General features: G+C 38.5%; 1 protein-coding gene across 5 annotated transcripts in view; it reads right to left on the minus strand.

The window, feature by feature from the left end:
• FAM3C (FAM3 metabolism regulating signaling molecule C) overlaps positions 1 to 11192 on the minus strand; it is a 58459-nt gene extending 47267 nt beyond the window's left edge. Inside the window, exons 1-2 of one of the 5 annotated variants that reach the window (XM_069087095.1) lie at positions 10973 to 11192; positions 6751 to 6802 (exon numbers count right to left, since the gene is read on the minus strand). The gene's annotated coding sequence lies outside the window, so the exon portion shown is untranslated. Of the gene's footprint in view, positions 1 to 6750; positions 6803 to 10418; positions 10834 to 10972 lie in introns of those variants that run through there. The other 4 variants (XM_069087098.1, XM_069087094.1, XM_069087097.1 and 1 more) reach the window with 4 other exon arrangements.
• Between the last annotated feature and the right edge of the window lie 14307 nt (positions 11193 to 25499).

The following is a 25499-nucleotide window of genomic DNA, read 5'->3' on the forward strand; positions in this document are numbered from 1 at the left end:
AGGTCCAACCAGGAGTTGGCCAGCTCTGCCAGAACTGCAAACTAACCTGAATGACCCCAGAACACTGTACAGTTTTATATTGAAGAGGAAAAAAAGTCAGAGCCTTTTAAAAAATATACCAATCTTCAATAGACAGACCCAGATTCCTTTGAATAAACTAGATAAAGATACAGTAATGAAAAGTCAGATAAAAAGGTACATAATGGGCTGAGAGAATTCAGTTCGAGTTTAGTGGCTACACATAACAGATTCGCCAGTCACAACTGGCTCTTTCTGCCTACATACTATATCTTTCTCATTCCCTTTCTCTGGAGAAAGTGGTCAAGTATGACTAGACTGCATCAATTGATAAGCTATAATGGTAGGATAAACAGAATTTTTAAAAAGTGACAATACCAAAATTCAAATTGAATAATTTACAGAGAGCTTAATAGGCCCTAAGGAAAAAAAGACAGGCATGGTCCCAGTTTATCTTACCATTATGCTAAAGACTTGTATGGAATTGATTATTTTAAATGTGTTGGATTTTTTTGTTTTGTTTTGTTTTGTTTTTTCAGATGAAAATAGAAGGGCTTTCCCTAATGGATGTGCTTTCAAGATTCTAATTCAAATAAATGAATTAGCATTTTTAAAAATTTAGTTCATATTTTTCTTCAGCAAATATTCTTTCATTCTATTTATTGGTTTTTAGATTATTTTCTTTCACTATGTTAGGTATAACCTGTAAACTATTGCACAAAAAATGATAGTTAACATCAGAAGCCTTCATCATGCTGGCTCAATTTTTAAAAGGAATAAAGTGAAAATGGAAAAGACAATAGGATAGGTCTGAGATTCAGAATATTAATTTTGCATATGCTGAAAGACAGTACTTTAACATTCCACTATTGATATGATCCTAGAATTTGCTATAATTGATACACATCATTTGTAATAAAATATCCATCCCTTCACATAGGCTGTCCCATGTCTCTAGAATGTACTCTGCCTCTTAGAATCCTTCCCTTTCTTCAAGGCTACAAAGTGTTACCTTATATGAAGAAGTGTTTTCTGATTTTCCAAAGCTGCTAATACTTTATCCTAAAAACAATCTTTTAATTTATTTTATATATCTATGTATGTACTTGTCTATGGTATAGTAGAGAGAATGCTGGGCCTGGAGTCAGGACTACAGGGGTTCAAATCCAGCCTCAGACATTTTACTAGCTGTGTGACCCTGGGTAAGTCTCTTAACCACTGTTTGCCTCAGTTTCCTCAGATGTAAAATGGGGATAACAACAGCACCTACAGGTTGTTAGAGAGGATTAAATGAGATAATTTTGCAAAGCATCATCACAAAATGCCTAGTATAGTGGGCTCTATATAAATGCCTATTCCCACCCCCAGGGCAAGGAACAGTTTCACTTTGGGGACTTAGCAAGGAGGCAATTAACAAACATCTAAGAAAAGTGAAACTAACTTGTATGATTCTAGAAAACTGCCCTAATGAGTGAGCTTGAAAAGAAGCCCTGGTAAAATTATTTTTTAAAAATGTTTTATGTACTCAAAAGCTCCAATCATTGAAAAAAAGTCACAAATTTGGACTGAGTGAACATAGGCTATAGATATAGCCTATCTATCCTTGCCCTTTGGATTTTTTTTTAAAGTTATTTACCCAAGGCTATGTGACTTCTTGCTAATATGTAAGCTAGGTCTGATTTATTCAAATTACATTAAAATATTATAAAGAGAAGTAATAACATTCAATCATGGAAACTGCTCCAAAGAACACTAAAATCAAGAAAAGGAGGAAAAGATACATCAGCAGAATGACAGATACCAACCAGGAAATATAACAAGAAAATAACTAATGTAAATCATTAACCAAGTTGAGATCGAATCTGCCTGAAAATCAGCAAGGTATTCCCATTCTCCACTGTTCTTTTGAAAAGCTGTGATTGAGAAAAGTGGGTTTGTAGGAAATCTACCTAACTATTCTAATAGGTTCATATCTGTTCTTCTCTATAATGCAATATATGACAGTACTAACCCTCCATCATTTCCTGTTTAACAAGCCAAGCAGATTTCCAAAGTCTTGCTAAAATATGGAGGGATTGGGGCTTCTAGGTGGCACTGTGAATAGAGCACTGACCCTGGAGTCAGGAGGACATGAGTTCAAATCTGGCCTCAGACACTTAACACTTACTAGCCTTGGGCAAGTCACTTAACCCCAAAATGCCCTGCATTCCCCCCTCCAAAAAGAAAAAATAAATGAACGAATGAATGAACGAATATGGAGAGATTTTCTTAATTATGGACACCTATCCCATACCACAATCTTCAATGAAGCAGAAGTAGTTGCAGAATCAGATTAGAAGTGGAAAGGACCTTAGAGATCAATTATCTAGTCCAGGGTTGGGAACCTACAGTTTTGAGGCCATATATGGTCCTCTAGGTCCTCAAGTGCAGTCCTTTAACTGAATTCAAACTGCATAGAACAAATCCCCTTAACAAAAGTATTTGTTCTATAAAACTTGAACTCAGTGAAAAGGCTGCACCCAAGGACCTAGATGGCTACATGTGGCCTCAAGGCTGCAGGTTCCTCACTGCCCTGCCAGTTCAACTCCCTCATTTTACAAATAAGCGAAAAACTGAGACCCAAAAAAGGCAAGTAGCTTGCCCAAGTTACACAGGTAGTAAATAAGAGTCAACTTTAATGAATCTGCCTGTCCTCATCCAAATGAACCACATTGTTCATTGTTAAAACTCAATCTCAATTCCTTTTACCTCAGACACCTAATGAAAAAGAAAATTTCTTCAGTATTACTCTCTTCTGATTAATGAAAACTCCCTGAAGCATGAACATGTTTTTACCTCCAAAAATAATGAAGGTTTCAGCTTTTTTAAATACATGGGCTAATAAACATTTATAAAATACAGGTTTTGTGCTTAGAGCAGTTGTTTCAGTCGGTCCTACTATTTGAGACCCTATTTGGGGTTTTCTCAGTCAAGATACTGGAGTAGTTGGTCATTTTCTTCTCTAGTTCATTCTACACACAAGAAAAATGATGCAAATGAGGTTTTAAGTGACTTGCCCAGGGTCACACAGCTATTAAGTGTCAGAGAAATAAACAAAATATTGGATAAAAGGGATCTCTACCTTTGAGGAATTTACAATCTAGTTAGAGAGCAAAGTTATATACACCTGAAACAATGTAAGTGGTTAACTTCGATAAAACAGAGAAGTATCTTAGATGTACAAAGCTTATACTACCATAAATTAGTAGATTTCAAAATTTAGATTGTTTACTCTATAATTTATTATATGACGTGTAGGTGGACAGGGATAGATTTATTCTCATTCACAAAGAAATAGCAACATTATATTATTATGCCTGAAGATGAATATCGAAATCGCATCTGATATTCAAGCAATGTAAGTCAATTTTGAAGAGTTACCGAAAAATAGAAAACATTTCCAATGTGTAAGGTCTTCAGAAACAATTTTTCCCACCAAACTACCAACCTACATAACTTTTCATGTTAAATGAATATATGAAGCAAAAGTTATTAACTTATTCTAGAATGACAAATTGATGGTAAACATTTATTAAGCAGTAACAATTGTAAATAGTTACTACTAAAGTGTTTATATATTAAAATTTTCTTTTTTATCATTTCACCTATTCCCAATGAAGGTTCACCTCCCTGAAAATAATGCCAAAGTCCAATATCCAGATCTAACCACTATTCTAAGCTCCAGTTACATAGTTAATTATAAACAATATTTCTTGGACATCAAAATCATTTTCCACTAGCAGGTCAAATTCAAAATATTAAAAAGGAAATTTTTCCCCTCACCAAAAAATTGCATTGTCTTCCTATTACTGTTGTTGTTGTTGTTGTTTGGAGAGGGGAAGGTAGGGCAATCAGGGTTAAGTGACTTGCCCAAGGTCACACAGCTAGTTTTGTGTTAAGTGTCTGAGGCTGAATTTGAACTCAAGTCTTCCTGACTCCAGGATGGTGCTCTATTCACTGTGCCACCTAGCCACCCTTCCTATTACTTTTAGCAGCACCACAATCCTACTAGTCACCTAGATTAAATATCGTAGTCATCTTTGTTTCTTTACTAAAATCACTTACCCAATCAGTAAATTGCCAAGTCAACCTCTACAGTGCCTCTTTAATTCATCCACTCATCTCCCCTTCATACTGCCACCATCCATTAAGGCCCATATCACAGCCATCTGTGATAAGGATAGGAGTATCTCCTAGCCTGCCTTCTTTCAATCTTTCCTTCATGAAACTGCCAAATTAATCTTCCTAATATCTCAAACTTCCAGTTACATGTTACGTTGAGAAAAGTTAGAGATCTTCATAACCCAGCCTCAGAAACTTAACTTACTAGCCATGTGACCTCACTTAACCCCAATTGTCCTGCCTTACCCCCTCCAAAAAGCAAAAAAAAAGCTCACATCTCTGACACATCCTGTATGTCCTTGGGAAGGTCACTTAACTTCTCTGTATTTGAGAGGGCTGAATCAAAGGGCCCCTTCTCTTTCTTCAAGATCCAATTTAAACACTGCTTCTTCCATTAAAGCTTTTCCTGATACTCCAAGATGAAAGTGATTCTTTGTCTCTCCTTAAATTTAGAGAGCTGTTAGAATCTATTCTCTACCTTTTATCAGACTTATACCTATACCCCACATAGAACTGGCACCCCCTCCCCTGACACAGAATATAAGTTCCTCAATGACAAAAACCATACCACTTTTCCTTTTAATAGTTTTAGCTCTAAACACAACTAGCTCTTTGCCCATAGCAGGCATTTCATAAATGTGGGGCTGGGGCTGCTAGGGCTCAGTTATTAATGGAGACCAAATATTAATGGAGCTCTAAAGAGTCAGTCTTCCTTTCAGCACCACAGCTGAAGCAAATTCAAAGAAGATCCCTAAACCAGGATAACCTAATTGTATTCATACCATAACAGTTTCAGTGGCATGTATGGGAAGCAATCTATCATTAAAAAAAAAAAAAAGACTGGAGACAGAAGCAAAGATGGACAGTAACTGGATATCTCAAATAATAGACTATATCCTGTACAATCACAAAATACTGACCTGACAGTAGAAAAATTCAGAGGACAGGTCAATATTACGGCTAGTTGGGGACTGCTGATTCTGATATTCAGTGATTTGCACTATGAAGAAGGAATGATGACTAATCTTACAATGAATAAAATGCTGTCTTTGCCTTCTCAGATGGCACAAAGTGCATTTAAGGGTACTGAAGAGGGACATGAAAGCCAATAGATATTAGAATTAATAACAAGTTAAAAATAAGGAATGAAAAAGGAGAGCTGGAAATTACTCAAAAGCCCTATGAGTCTAAGAATTCTTTCTGAAGGTGAGCAATGAAGGATTAGGGTAAGTACATTACTTGCCTAGGATGTGAACAGTAATATAGTCACCTACTCTCACCTAAAGAGGGGAATATAAAACTAAATGTAAGATTCCCTCTTTGCTTTTCCAGTATTGCTCAAATATACTGGAATAGAATTAGACACAACTTGATCTAATATAATAAGAAAGTGGTACTTGGTAATTAGATTTTTTTTTTTAAAGCCCAGATTAGGAAAACATCCCTCCCCTTCCCTAAGGTTGTTACCTACTTTAATTTTCTTTCTTTCTGCTCCTTTAAGCGCCTACAATTCAATTTGAAAAGTGAATTTCAAAAAGTTTATGACTCAAATTATTGCTAAAATTATCCATATGTGCCAAAAGGGGGGAAGGAAAGATCTGAATAAAGGTCCAAGGAAAAATTTTCAAGCAAGATTTCAAGAACAAATTCATGATAAATAGGGAGTGGGTGCAGGGAGGGGAGACAGTGTGATGTTCTAGTTAGGTGAAACAGAGACCAACAGGAACAATTTTATGTACATATAAAACATTACCATCTTCATCTCAAATGACTATTTTACCTGATAAAATGCTATGGAATACAGTTTTCCAACAATCACTACTCATACTAGCATTTAGTATAAATTATATTTTGCTTTTCAGAAATATTTTCTATTCCTCCTAACATTGGCAAATTGTTTATAAAGCATAAGCTGAACAACTTATTTTCATTCAAAAGTATTTTTGTATTACAGTCTTTTGTTGTTGCAAAGAGGAATAGTAAGGATGTTGCTTTGACGATTTGAACTTTATTTTTAGAACTATTATACTAAATCAGGTTGGAACATTACTGTTTCTGAGCAAAAAACGATGTATTTTTCTTTGTAAAATGTATTTTTGTACTGTCACATAGTTTCAATGGACAAAAAGTCTGTATTAATTCTTTGACTAACCTATCTTGACACTAAAAACCCTTGCAGAACCTGTTGTAACCACAATGGCAAGCTGATTCAGTATTCATTAACATATAACCTTTTCACACCAACACACAGAATAAACTCAGATGAAACTAAAAAACACTGCACCTAGAAAATGACTTCAAATATAAGTGGGAGGGATGACTGTCTTAGTGAGGAAGGATATTATCTTAAGAAGAAAAGTGTAAAGGGTTGGATTTTAGTAAATTGAAGCACTAGTATGAGTACATGGATGTCGCTATCCTCAAAAATAAATCTTACAAGGAAAATATTTTTAAAGTTAAAATACTGTCAGAAACATCTTGAGAAACATCAAAAAGCACTATGAAAAACAAATTCCATCCCCTAATGTCAGAGATAAGGAAATTAAGGTCCCCAAATAATAAGCAACTTACTCAAGCAGAAAGTTGATGGCAGAACCAGGTCTCCTGATTCTCAGTTCAAATCCTTTAAACCAAGTTCAAAACATTTTGGTTATAATGGTGAATTCTGAACTATATAAATATAGAGGTGGTATATCTTGCTTCTTGAACCTCCCCCAAACAGACTTTAAGAACTATAACAATGCAGAAAATAGATGTCTTCCAACAACTAATAGTGACAAGGATGGCTAGGTGTCGCAGTGAATAGAGCACAGGCCCTGAAGTCAGGAGGACCTGAGTTCAAATTTGACCTCAGACACTTAACACTTACTAGCCATGTGACCTTGGGCAAGTCACTTAACCCCAATAACTCTGCTTTCTCCCTTCTAAAAAGCCCCCCCCAAAAAAACCCACAAATAATAGTGACTATTATAATTTATGTGAAAAAATTGGGGAAAGGAAAAAAAATTTCACTAGATGAAAAAATAAGAAAACCTTTTGAAACCCAATGACCTAGGTAAGGAGGGTATGAATCTCTCAGGAGAAGGCTAGAGTTTATTACTCACTAGAAAGACTTATCTAGTATTATTTAGGAAAACTCCAAAGAAAATTGTAGAATGATTATTGACAGGGGCGGCCAGGTGGCTCAGCGAGTAAGAGCACCGGTTCCAGTGTTGGGACGACCTGGAGATCGAATCCCGGGCTCAGACGCTCAGCACCACATCTAGAAATAACTGGCCGTGTAACCTTGAGCAAGTTACTTAACCCCAATTGCTTAAAAAAAAAAAAAAGAATGATTATTGACTAGGGAACATATAATCTTTTACCACTAGAAAGTTTAGCAACCAAGTTCCTTCTTCTCTGTACTTAATAATTGATGGCATTTATATAGCCCTTTAAAGTTTGCAGAACATTTTATAGATATTTTCTCATTTAATCCCCACAACAACCATGTGATTGTTCCCATGGTTTATTATCCCCACTTCACTGATGAGTTAACTGAGGCAGAGAGCTAAAGTGATTTACCTGGGTCACAAAGTTAGGAAGTATCTGAGATTAGACTTGAATTTAGGTCTTCCAAAGTACTTCCTGTATTCTATCCACATAGCTGCCTCAATTTTAACTCAACTGAATCTTTTTATTTTTTCAGATTCGCTATTTTACCCTTTAATACTTTTATAATTTAAAAACATATATTCAATTACAGGTATAGGTGGCGTAGTGGTTTAGAGTACCAAGGCTCAAGTCAGGAAGATGAGCTCAAATGTGACTTCAGACATAATATCTTTTCCAAGAAAACCCCAAATGGAGTCACAAATAGGGGGACATGACTGAAATGATTAGACATTTCCTCCAGCTAGGTGGTCCTGTGGAGAGTGTGCTGGGCCTGGAGTAAGGAAGACTGTAGTTCAAATCTGGCCTCTGACCCTTACTAATTGTGTGACTCTGGTCAAGTCATTTAACCCTGTTTGCCTAAGTTTACTCATCTGTAAAATACGTTAGAGAAGGAAATGGCAAACCACTGCAGTATCTTTGCCAAGAAAACCCTCAAAAGGGGTCACAAAGAGTTGGACACAAGCAAAACAACTGAACAATTCAATTACATGTTAGATTCAAATTTTTAAGTATACAAATATATCTAATCATTTCCCCTTGAAATGTGTTTTGAATAGCTTCAACAATTTCTGAATAATAATCAGCATTTTAATCAGTTAAGAAAACATTAACAATTTCTCACATACACACTCAATTTAAAGAGAGCCTTTAACAAGCACTTAATCTTAGCTGGGGGATATTCATAACCATAGTTAGGTATTAAAAAAAAAAGCTTCACTAGTCAGGGAAAAAAACTTCCTAACTGCAGAGCTATGGTGTGGTACCAGTGGCTCCTGAGAGGCAGTGTGTTATAGTAGAAAGAGACCCTGCTTTTTGGAACCAGGAAGATTGGTTCCCACCACCTCTTAACATTAGGCTGTGTGAATGTCTAAATGTCCTAGGCAAATTTCTGAGATAATAAATTGAGGAAAAGGTTCAGACCTAGAGTCACCTCACTTGGGCAAGTTCCCTGTATCAGTGAAACCACAGGTCCATATCTTTATCCCCTAACACGGAATATGAAGATGAAAGAAAAGAGGTAGAGGGAAGAATTAATGATTAGGAGTCAAGGAGCAAGAGCTCCTTAACTCTTAGTCTTGCTTAAACCTCAGGACAGCTAGGTGGCCCAGTGGACAGAGCACTGGGCTGGAATCAAGAAAAATCATCTTCATGAGATCAAATCCAGCTTCAGACACTTTACTAGCTATGTGACCCTGGGCAAGTCACTTAATCCTGTTAAACAAGAAGGAAATGGCAAACCACTCCAATATCTTTGCCAAGAAAACCCCAATGAGTCTGACATAACTGAACAGTGAGAAATCTAGGCCTCAGTCTTCTATAACGAAAGGCACCAGCCACAAGAAAAAGGAATACTCAAAACACTTACTCTAATCAATGCAATGACCAATAAGAAATGAAATAGACTGATGAGGCCCACTTGCCATAAGATGAGGGACTAGAGGTGCAGGAAGAGATTTTACTTACAGGAATAGCCAAGATATTGGTTTCTTTTATGTGTGTATAGTACTTAGTCACAAGGAAAGGCTTATTTGGGTGGGGAGGGAGAGCTGACAGGTAATAAGACTGAAGTTAAAAAAAAAGAAAAAGCATCAATAAAACATTTTTTCAAAAATACATAGAAAGGAAAAGAAGTTCAAAAGGGGACACAGAGAAGTTGGGCAGTTTTGTTACTTTCATGTTAAATTTGATATACATTTTAAATCATGTAACAGTTTCACATACAATGTTCTTTTCTGTTTTTTTTATTGAACTGTTTATGCTTGTTCGTGTTTTCAAAATGAAAAAGCTTTAAACCAAAAAATAAAATGAATGGGCTGATCCAGATTTCTGAATTTCTTCCACCTCTAATATTCTAAGCTTATAAATCAAGATTCTCCCAAAATATGAAAGAAGTAATACTGATTACTTGACAGTAATTCGAGTACTGCTTAGTTTTGCCAGTCTGTTGGTCAGAAGCATTAAAATATACCACTAGTACATCTTCCTGATGTGGAAGATAGAGATAATAGAACTGTGAATTACATTTAAAGAACGTGCAAAGTATAAAGCACCTAATACTTTATTTTTATACTAATACTTTATTTCCTTTCCTAGTACACAGATGCAGTAAACAAAAAGAATTGTTATTTAGGCGATGGTACTAAACTACAAAAAACAAAGCATTCATTTCTATAAAGAGAGTGGTTGAAGGCATTTAAAAAAAGGCACATCTTTGAGAAACTCATTTCAAACTGCAAGAAAAGAACACATTTTTAAAGAATGGATAAAAGCGATTGAAAAAACAAAGGCACATCAGTGAGAAACCAGTTTTAAACTGTAAAAAAAAAGTCACAGATGCCAACCAGACACTACGATTATCTGGTATCTAAGGTCATATTTTCAACCACTTAGATAAACCTGGGGGCAGAATGTAATGCCATTAGCTTACGTGAATGGTAACGTAAGAGGTAATTTTGAGACTTCCCTTTTAGTCACAGCAACTTACCAGGTGAGTCGTACGGAAAATTCAAACTTCACATACAACACCTGCCAACCGCTGTACGCCCCCCCACACACAAACACAGACACACAAACGTTCTTCCTACCTCCTTCCTTAACAAGATGCAGACACACACACAAAGTGCACTTCAGCCTGGGAGCTGGCTGCAAGCCCAGGGTTAAACCAGTTCTCTAAGTACCACCCTGTGGCAGCCTGAAGATGCAACCGGAATAGTGGAAAGGGAGACCTCGGGCTCCTCGAGACTTCGGCCGATTCATTCAACCCCTCCGGCTCCGCTGGCTCAAGTGCAAGACCAAGGGCTTGACTTAGGGATGGTGTTTGGGGTTCCAAAGAGTTAAAGGTGGGGGTGCCCCCTCCTCTGACCCGGCTCGGCAGGGGGCGAGATGAGCGAGCGAGGAGGAAGAGGACGGGGAGTTCAAGGTGGGAAAGGAGGATGCTCCCCCTTGGCCCAACAGCGGAGGAGCAACAGCAAGCTGCCCCGCCCCGCTCGCGGCTCTCCCAGAGAGGAAGGCGGAGATGCCGCGCCCCCAGGGGCGCCCCTCCCCTCGCCCCCTGGACACCTGCGTGTGCGCTCGCGCCTCCGGAGGAGCGACGGTCCTAGTCTAGCGCCCGTTTGCCCGCCGAGCCAACGGTCCTTACCGGCGCCCACTGCCTCGCACGCCTGCCTGCCCGCCTGCCCGCCCAGGGCTGCCGCTTGCGTCCAGTCCCTGCCCGAGGCCACCGGGAGTCACACACCTCGACCTAGATCTGGTCTTCCTTCCCCAGGTACCTCACGCTTCCCTTCCACCCTGGCTTGTGGACAGGAGGAAGCCCAGCTCCCCACCCCTGGCGTGCACCCTCTTCCCGCCCCTTCGCTCGCGGCCACCAATGAACTCTCGTCGCCGGGGAAGCCGTTCGCGACCCCTGGCGGTGGAGGACCGAGTTGCAAGCCCCGCCCCTGATTGGCCGCCATTGGCAGAGCGAGGAGGCAGCCCCTGTGGTTTACGTACCGCTTAGTTAAGGAGGGGAGGGCGGGGTCTCATCTAGCAGTCCCGCCCCTCTCTCTCCGCCCTTCTCCAGCTGAGGCTGAAGTCGCGGCACTGTCTGGCTTTGCCACGTGGGAGCTACAGCTGCCGCTGACTCTGGTCCGGGCACGGGATGCGGTAGTGCAGCTGTATTTCTGGAAGGAAAGAGAGGAAAAAATCGTCCCGGAGAAGGAACATTTGTTTGTCTCCAATCCAGTCGCTTCATTACCCTGCCACTCCCCCACCTCCCATCACACCCACAATTTCTATGTAAGAAAATGAAAATGTTGGTTTCCAGGCTCGTCATTCCTGCCCCTATCTTTGGAGATAGGTGGGTGGTGTCTGCTGACGGGCCACAGGAAGTTTGTATGATTAAATGATCTTGTTCATCCTGGGACTGCGCTGAGTTGGTTTTTGCTGTTGTTTTTTGCTTTTGTTTTTAATGATTCATGGAACTCTTTATCCCCCAACCCCAGCAGAGGCAGGCAGCCAGCCCCTACCGTCCATGTTAGCTTCTCCACCCAGTTCAAAAGCCCTTCATTCCCATTTCTGATCTCACCCGACCTGAACATTAGATATTTTAAGTACAGAACAAAATAAACTTCAGTGGCCTCGCTTTACATATGTTAACCATGATCCCCACAAAACCCTGAGAATTAAGTGCTATTTTACAGATGAGAAAACGGCTCCTTAGAGTTAAATGACTTCCCAGGGTCACACAATTAGGGTATGTCCGAAGCATGATTCAAACTTGGGGTTTTCCAGAGTCAAAGTCCAATGCTTCATCCACTAGGCTACTTTTGTTTAGCTTTTCACTCAACCAATCCTTCTACGGCCTCTCTGGACACTAAGCCCCCTCCCATATTCAGCACTGCAGCTAAACTAGGCACTTTTCTGTTCTTCACACTGGACAATCAATCTGCTGTCTCCAGGAATTTTCTGGGACTGTCTTTCATGCCTGGAAGGCTCTCTCCTGACCATCTTGTAGAACCCCTTTCTTCTAGAGGAATCTCAAGCCTTCATCGTCTAAAGAAAGCCTTTTCTGATCCTGATCTCTTAGTATGTGTATGTCCACCCTCTTAGAATGTAAACTTCTTGCCGGTAGGGATTGTTTCATTTATTGTATCTGTATCCCCATGTAAGCCTTTGGCTTGGTAAGTTCTTAATAAATACTTGTTCATTAATTGGCTTCTTGTTCATAGGAACTAGAAGTTGGATCATAGAATCACAGGGATTTAGAGGTGAAAGGTACATTAGAGGTCATGTTTACAAATTTCACTTTACACAAGAGGAAACAAACTCAAAAAAGTTAAGTGATACATGCAAGACCACACAAAAGTAGTAGGTTGTAGAATTAGGACTCAAACCCATATATTCAAATACTGAAAATCTACTGCACTTTGCCACAATACCACAGCTAACTAATATTTTTAAATTTGTTGGTTTCAATGTCTACTATAGTATATATATATAATTTATATAGTCTATGTATATATATATACACACATACATACATATTTACCTAGATATGTATATATCTAGTTATGTATATGTATATATTGATATCTAATTAGGTATATATACACATATATCCATATCTATCTAGATGTGTGTATATGTATATATATAAAATATAGATGAGAGAGAGAGAAAGATCTTCCATAAAAAAGCTTTGGCCTAGCTCTAGAGTACTGAGAGACTGAGTAATTTGGTCAGAATCACACAGCCAATGTAAGAAAAGCAAGACCTGAAACCAGGTTTTACTGGTTTAAGGCTAGCTCTCTATCCATTATACCACATTTCTTCTAACCATATAGTAGATACCAAATAAATGCTTGTTGGGTGAATGAGCAAAGCCCAAAATACTGCATTGCTACCCTCAAAAAAAAAAAAAGGCTGAGATGAAATCCTGGAGCCCACTGGGCATATCCTTTATAGAGGCATATCATCAAAGTCAGATAGAAACAGGCTACTGAACTGTAGCTAAGAATCTAGGCTGCATAATGACTTAGAAACTACATAGCAATATTATGTTTTATTGCATTTTAATTTATTTTATTAAACATTTACCAGTAACATTTCAATCTATTTTGGGCTGCAGCCATGTTTGACACCTCTGCTCTGTAAATATCTTTGAAATGGAAAAAATAAAAAAACACATTGAGAAGGGACTAGTGGGTTGCAATCTAACGAAGAAAGTGCCTGCCAAATTAAGATTTGTTAATTTGTTTTAATTTGTTAATTACAGATTTGTTGAGAGTGTTAGTTGTTATTTATTTTGACCACATGGCAAGTTGAGGAAGGTGGTTAAGAAGGCAGAGAAGGGAATTCCTTGATGGCATCTTTTACCTCTAGTCTTCAATATTCCTTATTGGTCATGTTCCAGACTCTTAATAGCTAACACATACCTCTCTGTGGGTCTCTGTGCTATTTTTAATTTTTCAAAAGCTGTGTTCCATGTCTTGCTGCCATATAGAAATATTAGTAGAATGTTACTAAAAAAAACATGGGTCTTTGCTTTCATGGGAAACTTGGGGTCATTAAAGGAACTTTGCAGGTTCCAGAAGACAATCTGACCCACCCTCCTTCTCCCGTTCAACTTTAGTCCATTTGTACCATATACACTCATATATAGAACAAAAATAAGGGCTTTGGTTCAGGAAATTTCTCATTGATATTCAAGAAAGAATAATAAAATATATAAATAATAAAAATACAAAATACAGGAACTAAAACTTACAGAAAGAGTCAGTGATTGCAAGAATAGCTGCTCTTAAGTCATGTAAGTTCCTGTCATGTGGGTCATTCCTCTAAAAAGTATACCTAAATTTTAAATGATATAGCAATAAATAAAGGGCAAAAAGTACATTCATCTTGATGCCTGGAAAATGAGCTTATAGTAAATTTTGTAAAAATTAAAACGTGCTTTATTCAAAACATACAAAAAGGACATTACTAACCATCCAAAGTAGTCTTCTTAATCAAATGCACAAATTTGCAAGACAGGAAGTGAAGGGACTAGCAGTGAAACCTGTGACAGTAGAACTGAGTTTTTCTCTTGAGTGGCTTATTTGGGGAGCAAATAGAATTAAAGTTCTCAGCCTTATTATATCTTCATGATACAAAATATCTCAGACAATCGGACAATTCCTAAACTCAGTTAACATCAGGAACATTTCATTTCCAAGCTTTTATTGTTTTTACTGTAGAGTATGGCTTGGCACTGGCAGCATGCTGTCATTTTCCCCACCTATGAGATAAGGTTAACTATTCTGCATATTTACTTTCATGGAGGTCAGAGGAGTCTACTTAGCAATAAGTTTAAGTCTACAAAGCAGTATTGAGGTCTTTTAAGCTCTAGGCAGTTTTATACTCAAACTATGTTATGTAATAGTGTCAGATACTGAATAATTGTTGACTTGTTTTCAGTTCTGAGTCGTTGTGACTCCATTTGGGGTTTTCTTGGCAAAGTACTGGAGTTGTTTGCCATTTCCTTCTCTGTCTCATTTTACAGATGAGGAAACTGAGACATATAGGGTTAAGTGACTTGCCCAGGGTGACACAGCTAGTGTATGAGGCTAGATTTGAACTGAGGAAGATGAGTCTTACTCCAGGACAGGTATGATATCCACTGAGCCACCTAGCTATGAATAATTACTTATTTTCAAAATTTTAATTACTTATTACTTTAAATTAAATTTTTAATTAATTTACCTAATTAATTACTTATTTTCAAAATTTAAATCTAATCTAACCTTAAACAAAAGCTTACATTTACTCCCATTTTTCCAAGGGCAATGATACCCTTGATACACCCCTGGTCATAACGTAGAAGTATCTGGTTCCTCAAAGGCAATTCCTATGGAGCCCTAGAAGATTTTACTAAACTGGAAAGGGATTAAACACCCAGATCACAGGATCAAAGAGCTAGAAGGGACCACTGAGGTCATCAGGTCTAACTCCCAGTACAGATGCTTATACAGAGTTATCTTATCTGAGATCACATAAGTAATGAGTAATAAGCTAGTACCGGAACGAAACATGGCCTGCTTATGGGATAGGGTGGGGAAAATGGTGATTCAACCATGCGAATTTAATGTCATCAATATCTTTAGTTAAAATTATTAAATATTCAAGTCTTTATGATCAGTTAGGATAATAAGGTCAGATTTATAGTTGAAAGTGACCTTAGAAACATCGCAATAACTGAAAAGGAAGGAACATTGTATATTAGTACATGGCAGCTACATGGTCCTGGACTTGGATTCAAAATGACCCAAGTTTGAATCGTGCCTCAGATTCATATTAGCTATGTGACCCTGAACCAGTTACTGCCCTTTCTCGGCCTCAGTTCCATCGTCTGTAAAATGAGGATTAGCTCCTACTTTGTAGGGTTGTTGTAAAATGTCAAATGAGATAACATAAAGCACTTCACAAACCTTAATATGTTATATAAGTGCTAGCTATTGTTAATAAATATGAGTGATATTGAAATAAAATGTAAAATGTGACTGGTTAAGAATGGTATACAAGAATACACATCCAATCCATGCAATGCTTAACAAGAGAGTGAAGAAATTGCTGCTGGCCTTACAAAAGCAACCTTTGGAAAACTAAAGGGAGGCTAAGGAAGTCTATCAAAGGCTGTAAGACAGTAAACAGTAAAGATTTAAACTCTGGGCCAAAGGAGTTCTAGAACCTGGTGAACTCTGTAGTAGGGGAAATAATGAGTCTTTCCACTAAACCTTGTTATGCTTTATGTTATCTCATTTGACATTTTACAACGACCTATATGAGCAAGCACCCCAGCATCCCCAGGGTGGCTGCCAACACAGGTTCTTAGATCTGCCTTGTTAAAGGAAAGCAACTCAAAATGGGTTAACAAGCTTACTTTAATCAGTCAAATACATATCGTTTACCTAGTTCAGGGGAAAAAGGTCAGCACCCCGAACTTCAGAGTATACAGACAGAATTATCAAGACAGAGAAACAGATCAAGTATACAGGTTTCCAAACTGTACAACCATTACATCCATACCAAATCAACATGTGGGTTTTTCAAAGTGGGGGGGGTCTCAACAACAGCTTCCCAGAGTCTCATCTGATCAAATCACAGAACACTTCTCAAAGTGAGCCCCAAAGCAAAGCCTCATATCAGGGATTATATTACCTTCTCCTGGGTCAGAGAATGTAACCACCCTCTTGACCCACTGCCCAATCACACAGCATCAAGGTGTTGGCATTCCTGAAAACCAAGCCTCCTGCCACAGGCTCCATGTGACCACATTCAGCCTATTAGGAGGCAGAGTATATTTTCAAATCAAGGAAGGTTCTCAGAGTCTCTTAAGCCTATCAAAGGGCCTAAGGGCAGGGAATATCTTTAAATTTGCATTTCCATTACATGACCCTACAAAGTAGTAGCTAATCCTCATTTTACAGACAATGAAACTGAGGCTGAGAAAGGGCAGTAACTGGTTCAGGGTCACATAGCTAACATCCTTGTTAACCCAAGGCACAGGAAGCACAAATACAACACATACACACACACATATGAGTCCTCCAGGTTTAATAAACTCTGCACATTAGTGCACACTCAAAGTCAAAGTATATGGCCGTTAGGCAAGATACTTCTCAGGTCCTTAGTTTCCTCATCTGTAAAATGAGAACTCAGAGTTAATCTCTGTGTTGTAATGAAATATCAGAGTAGGACTGTGTCTTTGCCTCTGGAAAAAAAAATTATAGTAAAGGTAAATAAACCAATGTTTACTTTTACCAATAAACCTAAGGAGACATTAGTTCAAACCAATTGCTATTGAATCAAAGCTCCCCTTGAGCAGGTGCTTTGAGAGGCACTGTGGTAATGAATAAGGGCATGGACTTGAAGTCAGGGAGGTCTGGGTTCAAGTCTTGGTTCAGGCACTTACTAGTTGTGTGACCCACAGCAAGTTACTTAACCTCAGTTTCCTCGTCTATAAAGTGAAGGAGTTGGAGTCCTGAGTCTCTGAGGTGCCATCCTGCTCTAAATCTATGTTCCCATGAAAGAGTGTAACAAAGTGACAAGAGACTTTCTCCTTCCCATACATATGCTTTAGCAGAGTTGTCCATATGACAGTGGGGAAAGGCATCTCCTGAGAGAATGCATGTGACAGAGGAATATATATGAAGGGAATGCATGTGGCCATGAAACATTCATGAGGGGGCACAGATGAGAAGCCCATGTGGTTAATATACACATAGAAGGTACACACATGGTGAATATGTACATCCAGGGCTGTACATTCCTCCCCAAGCTGCAGAGCTCCTGATAACTTCTGCTAAGGTCACACAGATTCCTTCTAGGCACCAAGTCTCTCTTTCTGCTGGGTATTGTGTCATCTGGGGGGTGAAAAGCAGACATCTCCAAGTGGTGTCCTGATTGTGAAACTGCTCTCTTTTCATCTGCTGGTCTCTCGGTTTCCATAGATTCTGGAAAAGGTATAGATCAGGTTAGTCCAGCAATTCAGGCTTGGAATTAGATTTCAGTAAAATCCTATTAGACCAAAAATGTAATAAAAAATAACTTTACCTAGGATAAGGTTTAAAAGGTTATAATTAAGGTTAAAAAGCTACTTCTTTACAACTCAACTTTTCATAATTAGCGCTAAATCAGAAAGACATCCCCATAGGGCAATGGAAATTCCTCTCCCAAAGGCTCCACACCAAACCATTGATAATACTGAGAATAGCCTCCCTACCTTCCCCTTAAAGGGAAACCAGACTAGCTTACTTCAACAATCTATTTAAGGTATGGAGTCTAGAAAGTCTCTCCTAGACTGGGGCAGCATTTTGATTTAGCATAAAACTGAGGCAAGACAGTATCTGAGGTACCACACCTAGCTAGGGAGAGCTCACATAAGCCAGCAGAATTCCCTACCACCATATTCAATCTAATCTTTTAACTGTCAGAGCCTAGAGATGATTTTATGTTTGAGTTAAAACACCTATCTGATTTCATATTCAGTTTTAACTCTTGTTATATTTCTGGCTGTGATCCTTTATCATTGAAACCTATTTCAGGTACTTTCCCAAAATAAACCTCACCTGAGTTATGTGGAAACTGGGGCAAAGATGTTCCCCATGTTTGGAGATCCTTTTTGATTGGATGCAAATGAAGTTGGTCCAGAACAAAAGTGAAGAGTAGAAAGTAGGCCCTCCCCTTCAAAGCTGTAGGTCCACATCCTTCCCTTTAATATGTATATCTGTCAGCAATAAAACCTCAGATTTTTGCCTCTGTTCCAAGCAGCAGAACATCTTATCATATCCCTTGATACATAGCTATCAAGAGAGGAACAGAAAAAATTAATTACTCTCCTGAGAATTCCAATGCAGTGATACTCAGGTTTCACCTCTCAGTATGCTTGTGACTCTTTAAGATCTCTAATTTCTTCCCCAATTACTTAATACTAGATTCTCTAAGATATAGAGGAATAAAATGGTTCTTTTGGTGAATGGTGATTGCAAACAGGCTTCCAAACTCACATCCATTGGAACTTATATAATATTGAAAGCAGCATTCCAACAAGTATTTAAGTTCTAAAATCTACAAGTGTTTCTCTTATTTTTTCTCTAAACCATCCCATAATAATGCCACATAAATAGCCAGATTTGTTTTAAAATAATTTTTTAAAACATTGTATTTTGATCTGTAGAATAATTCTAAAAGTATTTCTTGAATTAAAGAAATGTTAAGATAAAATGCAAAATCACAATGTGGTGAGAATTAGTCAGACTATTAAAAAGTACCGATCTTGTTCTAGACACTGTTCTAGGTATTGGGCATATGAAGACAATAAATAACAGTATTCTCCAATGTCTTATTCTATCAGAAAAGACAATGTGTACATATTTAAGTATATGCAGAATAAATAAAAAATAAATACAAGGCAGTTAGAATGGGCACTGGCAGTTTACGGGGAAGCAGTTTCCTGCTTTATGTAGAAGGTGGTACTTGGACTGGAAGGAAGAGATTTTCAGTGAGGCAGAGGTAAGGAGAGGGAACAGTATAGTAATGAGTGGGGAGACAGGGAAACAAGGTAGAGTATCTAGTGTAAAGGAACAAGAAAAAGAGAAGCAGACTGCTATGGGTGGGGAACAGAAAAGTCAGTTAGCCTGAATGGCAGAGTACAGAAAGAAATTAACAAGTGATGAGGTTAGAAAGATAGGTTGGGGCCAGGCTATTGTAATAGTAATGAAATTTGAAGATCCCTTTGTATTGCTAAGCTAACAGGTACTTAGCACCTACTTTCAAATTAAGCCTCTGTAAAGAAACAGGAAGTATGAACCCCAGTTGCTAATGTCACAGGAAGGGGCTGAACAGGGAGGAGCTATACTGTATATAAGGAAGAGCACAAGCTGGACTTTCAGAACTTCTTGAGATGAGCATCATGGAGGCAGGGCAGCTGCTGGGGTGGGGGGGAGGTTGGGAGAGAGGAGAGAGACAATTTCTCTCAACAAGCATCTGGAGGCTGGGCTGAAGACTGAACTGAGAATTGAGAAGAGAAATGAAAACTGACACAGAACTCAGACTTGTGGTGGCAAAACTTGAAATTGTGGTGGCAAGACTTTCAAGGGCCAGCTGGAGCTGCCGAAGACTGAAGAAGCATGACTGTGGTGCTGGTACTTTGTCCAAATGTTGTTGTGGCTTTGTTAATGTGTGTGAATGTTATTGTGGCTTCATTAAGCCTTGTCTTCCCAGGAACAGAGACTGAGAGATTTGAGGTGGGCTGGACACTGTGAACTCCAAAGTGGAGCAGGAACTGCATTGAGAGCTGAACAAGGAGCTGGGAGCTGTCTGCCTTTGAATCCAGGTGACAGTTTGGTGGATTCAGGTAGGAGCTACCTGCCTCAAGTCAAGATGAAAAGACCTTTCCATGGATACTGAGTAGTGACTGATGAAATTGTCTGAGTATTGACTGATGAAATAGGGTACTGGGTGGTGACTGATGAAATTGTAATTTACTTGTGCCCTGGGGTAGATGACTTTGGTACTTTCTAGTTTGGTACATCTACTACTGAGTGGTGACTGATGAAATTGTAATTTAATTGCACCTCATGGGTGGAGGGCTTTGACTTTTGTACTTTGTGTCCCAAGCCTCCTTAAGGATGATTGAATGATTGAGTTACTAAATGATTGTACTTTGGTGAAAACTATGTGGCCCGTTTTAGTGATAAGTTGTTGAGTTGTGACATGGTGAATGCTGTATTTTGATTTTCTGTAATAAGGTGATAAGTTGTAACATTCTGAATGCTGTACCTTGATTTTCTGTGAATGTTTTGCTCTGAGTTGTTACTGAATAGAGAGTTTGCTATACTATATAATCAGAATCTTGAAAGCTGTTCACAGCAACAGTCCTCTGGAAAGCTGCTCATGCATGGCTTTATAGCTATAAAGGGTACATTTAGGGTCCATTCTCGTCTAGTCTTATGAAGAGTCAAGAAACTTGTTAGCTAAACCTGTTGAACTTACCTTGAGCCTTCTAGGGACAAAATACTCTGTTCCAGGCCACCAGAATGAAATAGAGCCAGAGTCAGAACTGAATGGTTTTCTGGGAGGTGCTGTCTTTCAGTGAGCCTCCTTTCATATATTTCAGTGTCAGACTACTTTGGAGAGTATTCCTAACTAGTCTGAGGACTAGTCTAACTGGAGAACCTCTTCACCAGAAAGCTGGTCACCAATCATGACATTTTATGGTCATAACAACTCGTTAAGGTAATCTACTCAAGGAGTAAGGATCAGTGGTATGGGATGAGGTCAATGGAATTGCATGAACTATGGCTCCTTGTGATAAGAAATAAATGGAAATGCCAGGTACGGTAGTATGTTCCTATAATCCCTGATACAGGGGAGACTGTCTTCGTTGACAAATCCAGTGACCTTTTCTCAGATTCTCCTTTACCTCTCTACAGCCTTTGACACTGTTGGTCACTATCTCCTCCTTGACTCTTTTTATTCTAGGTTTTCAGGACACTGCTCTCTCCTGGTTTTCCTCCTACCTATCTGACTGCTCCTTTTCTCTCTTTTTGAATCTTCCTCCAAATAATGATTTCTAACTGTAGGTATCCCTGAGGGCTCTATTCTGGGCTCTTTTCTCTTCTTTTCTCCTTCTATACTATGTCACTTGGTGATCTCATCAGCTTCCATGGATTTAATTACCATCTCTATGTTTATGATTGTCAAATCTACTTTTCCTACTCCAGTTTCCCTGCTGACTTCCAGTCTCACATCTTTAACCATCTTTCAGACATCTTGAACTGGATGTTTAATAGACATCTGAAAATCAATATATCCAAAACATATTATTTTTCCCTTTAACCCCTCCCCCTGTCCTACCTTCCATATTACTGTAGAGGGTAACACTATCCTTACAGTCCCTCATGCTTGAAACCTAGGAGTCATCCTGGATTTCCCACTATCTCTCACCCTCCTCCTCACCACCACCCCTTCTCTTGCCCCATTCCCCCATATCCAAGCTCTTATGTTGTTGCCAAGGCTTACTGATTTTTTTGCAACATCTCTCATCATGTCTTCCTCCCCCCCCCCACTCGCCTTACAGTGACACCATTCTAGTGCAGACTCTCATCATCTTAAGTTGTCATTACTACTATAGCTTGATAGTAGATCTGCCTGCCCAACTCTCTCCCCATTCCAATCCATTCAGCTATTAAGTTATTTTCCTAAAATATAGGTCAGATTGCAAGCACACACACACACACATACACATAACCCATATAATAAACTCTAGAGGCTTCCTATTACTTCTAGGATCAAATAAAAAATGTTCTGTTTGACATTTGGAGCCCTTCATAACCTAGCCAGCTCCTACCTTACCATCTTCTTACACCTTATTCCCCAGCATATACTCTTCTGTCCAGTGATATTGGCCTCTTGGCTGTTACACAAACAAGATACTCTGTCTTTCAGCTCTGGGCATTTTCTCTGGTTGTTCCCCTATACCTAGAATATTTTCCTTCCCTCACTAGGAGTGCTGACCTCCTTGGCTTCCTTTAATGCCTAACTAAAATCCCCCCTTCTCCGGGCGGCTAGGTGGTGCAGCGAGTAAAGCACCAGCCCCAGACTCAGGAGGACCCGAGTTTAGTTCCTGCCTTAGACACTTAACACCCACACAAAAAAATTATCACTTAACCCCAATTGCCCTGCAAAAGGCAAAAAACAAACAACCAATCTGGGCTCAGATACTTAGCACCACACCCAGAAATAACTGGCCATGTAATCTTCAACAAGTTACTTAAACACCAATTGCTTAAAAAAAATAAAATAAAATAAAATCCCCCCTTCTAAGGGAAGTCTTCCCTAACCCCTCTTAATTCCAATACATTCCCTCTTTTAATTATTTCCAATTTATCGTGTGTGTATGTGTGTGTGTGTGTGTGTGTGTAACTTGCTTTGAATATATTCCTTTGCATTTGCCTTCTCCATTAGATTGTAAGCTCCTTGAGGGCAGGGACTTTCTTTTGCTTCATTTTGTATTCCCAGCACTTAACATTGTCTCAAAAACTTAGTAATAGGTGCTTCACAAATGTTTATTAACTGATTGATTAATTAATTAATTACGGATTCCTTCTGCTCAGGAGAGTAGAGCTACAGTGGAATAGGCAGTCAGGTGTCTGTGCTATGCTAATGTTAGTGTTAATGTCAAGGTTTACATTTTGATCAACAGTGGAATGGCCTGTGAGTGTCCCTTGCCCTTTCACCCTGGGGGGTGGAGGGCAGACAAGCATGGGAGAGGAGAGATGAGAAAAGGGAAAGAGAATTAGAAGAGCCACCTTTGATTTAAACTAGGGTAGGAGTGGGCAAGGTTATTGGATTTAAAACATTAAAGCCCTATTTATCCAAAGTTTAGACTCAAAACTAGTGGGAAATGACTAGGGTATTTGCAGCTATAAAGTCATTGAATTTTGGACAGTGAGAGAAAAGATGAATAATTTAAAGGATCATTTAATTACCTCTCTGCAGATGGATTTAAAGTTGACTTCTTGCTGGGTATAACATCACAGTTAAATTTGATTTAAGAATCCTAGTTCAAAATGCCTAAATGTACATTTATACAGTTCTCAAATTTGATCTTTATCAACCAATATACTAAGGATTACCAAATGCATATTTTGTCTACCTCTAAAAAGGGAAAATATAGAATTTTTGGGCTTTTGTTTTGTTTTGTTCTTTATGAAACAAAGCAGTGGGCTTCCTGTTATCTGTTATTCCACAAGATGTGGTTTTCAGAAATGGACCATTTAAAACCAAGTCTGCTTATCTACAGTGAATTATGTACAGATTTGAACTCTAAAGTATAAGGTAAGAGGTAAAGTTAAGAATTAACTTTGGAGTAAATAAAAAAAGGTTGTTAAGCCTATGTTATTCATTGTAATGCTGTGTTTTCTTAACAGAGTAGGACTATTGAAGTATTTTTTTTTTAAAGCTTACCCTAGGCATTGTTGAAACTGAAGGATCTCAAAGCTCTAAAATTTTCTTTGAAATGTGATGTCTGATGACTAGGAACTATAGTGAAACTCCTGTAATAGTTGATAACCAGTAAAATTATACGATTTAATATAGGTTTCTGTGAAGCTAATTTGTCATGAAATAGAAAATTAAATTAGGAATTGGGGAACTAGATAGACACTGATTACCCAGTAAAGATATCCAATGCCAGAGGAGTATGGCATGTGAAAGGTTAATTGGGAATGCAATATGCTTTCTAGGAGAAGTCATGGCAACCAAGACCCATTTGTAATATCCCATATTGGATAGGGTGAGATGATTACCAGATGCTGCTACAAGGCAGAGACCAGACAGAATCATTCTGGAGCTCCCTTTCTTTATATGCCAAAAGCAAAACTACTACTAAATTCTTGGCTTGCCTTAATGATAATTTCATCCTTCAGAAGATGGAAGAACTATCAAAGGGAATATTTAGTCAGCACCTAATTCTGACCAAGGAAAAGGAAGTAGTTGCTGAAGTAGTAACAATGGGAAGCTTGACAGAAATTGGACATTCTGTTTTTGAGTTTATGAAAGAGGAGAGTAAAACCAAGTATAACTTGATGTGCAACCTAGATTTTAGGAAAAACATTTCAAAGGATTCAGAGAAAGGATTGGTAGGATATCTTATTTTTGGAAGTCACTGTATTAGGCATGGGACACTTAAATTCTTAAGATGCAGAAATAATTCCATTGCAGAAGGAAATGTGGAGTTGTCCAAAGAAATTGATTTGGATGTATGAGATATGCATTGATCACCTTAAATGACTGCATTCCCAATTAACCTTTCACATTCCACCTAGCTACTCTTAATGAATTTCAGTAGCCAGGCCCAGACCAGCTATATATCAGGATTCTAAAAGAAATGGTAGAGGTAACTGCTGAGGCACTGGAAGGGAACTTGAAAAGATCATGAAGAATGGGAGAGGTGCCACAGGATTGGTCAAGGGCAAATGTCTTAATGAATTTCAAAACATCATCAAAAACAACAACACTATTTGAATCAAAATGATAGGCCTGTTAACTTGACATCAATCCTTTGCAAAATGCTAGGATTTAACACTAAAGGAAAGGGCTGTTAATAACTAAAGAAGAAAGAAATATTGATAAAGCACCAGGATGACTCTTTAATTATAGCATAGTTCACCTAGATTTTACCAAAGCATTTGTCAAAGTCCCTCTCATTGTGTTTGGAGATATGAGAAGAGCCATATAACAATAAAGTGGATTCTGAACTAGTAAGTGGAATAACCAAAGAGTAGTTATTAGTCATCTTGGAGGGATGTCTCCAGCAAAGTGCCTCAGGGATCTGATATTGGCCTTTTGCTGTTCACTATTACTATTTTGATAAAGGCATATTAGAAATGCTTTTCAAATCTGCATATGGTATAAAACTGAGATACTTAGTACATGCAACAACAGAAAGAGAATCCAAAAAAATCTAGATCATCTGCAAGGTTAGGTCAGTTTCAAAGATGAAACTGAACAAAGATTAGTGTTTTTGGTTTTTAAAGGGTTCATAGGTTTAAAATGTAGGAGCCTTATCTTCATAGCAGTTAAACTGAAAAAGATCTCAGGGTTTGAGTACAATGCAAGTTCAATAAAAATCAACATTTCTACATGGG

Source organism: Petaurus breviceps, unplaced genomic scaffold (genome assembly GCF_028583685.1).
Source record: "Petaurus breviceps papuanus isolate PSGF00001 unplaced genomic scaffold, PetGlider_PUasm1.0 181, whole genome shotgun sequence".
Taxonomy (NCBI): Eukaryota; Metazoa; Chordata; class Mammalia; order Diprotodontia; family Petauridae; genus Petaurus; species Petaurus breviceps.